Source organism: Phalaenopsis equestris, unplaced genomic scaffold, assembly GCF_001263595.1.
Source record: "Phalaenopsis equestris unplaced genomic scaffold, ASM126359v1 Scaffold000469, whole genome shotgun sequence".
Classification (NCBI taxonomy): domain Eukaryota; kingdom Viridiplantae; phylum Streptophyta; class Magnoliopsida; order Asparagales; family Orchidaceae; genus Phalaenopsis; species Phalaenopsis equestris.
Genome location: NW_018164910.1, coordinates 603,298 through 604,297, shown reverse-complemented (window position 1 = coordinate 604,297; position 1,000 = coordinate 603,298).

The following is a 1,000-nucleotide window of genomic DNA, read 5'->3' as shown; positions in this document are numbered from 1 at the left end:
TATATATATATATATATATATATATATTGTTTAATCTTGTGAATAGCAGCCACTTTAGTGTAGAAATGACTTTATTTTTCAATATTAAGGATACTAGAAATATAATTACATATTTGTCCCTGATTTAATAAGATGTTTGAGATTATTTTGGTACGTTATTATATTTATAATAAGTTTTGACAACTTCTTATATTCATAGCCGATTATGACATATTTTCGTATTTGTAACAACTTGAATAGGGGCACTTGATGAGTTGGCAACATTATCGTTCGGTCAGATGAAGCGCTCTGATCGACCTAAAGATGTTTGGTCGACCCTGTCAGAGGAAATTTTGAGAAGAGGCGCTCACATCGTTAGGATAAACTGGGTTATTAGGCAGAGGGTGTATTATCGTAATATAATGGGCAGCCATCCTTGAACATTGAGCCTTCTAAGAGGGTTAGAGAAATATTCCATGAATGGTCATTTGTCCATTTTGTGAGGAGCTCCGGAATCTCTTAGCAGAGCTGGTGATAAACAACTGTCTCTTCGATTGAGTTTCTTTTATCTTTCATTCTAATATCCTTCCATTTGGTTAGCTCAAAATTTCAACCAAAAAATATAACGCTTAATATTTTTGTCTTCTTACTATCCCAACACAATGTCCTTCGATTTGTCAGTGGGACTCGTTGGATTTCTTCAAGATTTGTGATGACACATTGTGTGTGTGTGTGTCTTACTCTTACTCTTATGAAATGTTAATGTTATATGTTGCACAAATCAATCTCCACGTGCAATTGTTTATTAAGCTAAATTTTCTGCTATTAGATTCATTTTTATTACATGCTTCACTTTTTTGTTTGCTTGAAATTTTTCTTATAACATGCATAGCATATAGTCCTTTTTTTTTTTTTTGAGAATGGAGACGGGGGCTGGGTGATAGAGGATTGAGAGCAAAATAAGGATGTGGTTGGCGGAGGAAAAAGGTTTCTCTCTAAGGAGAGAGGAAAGACAATTGTG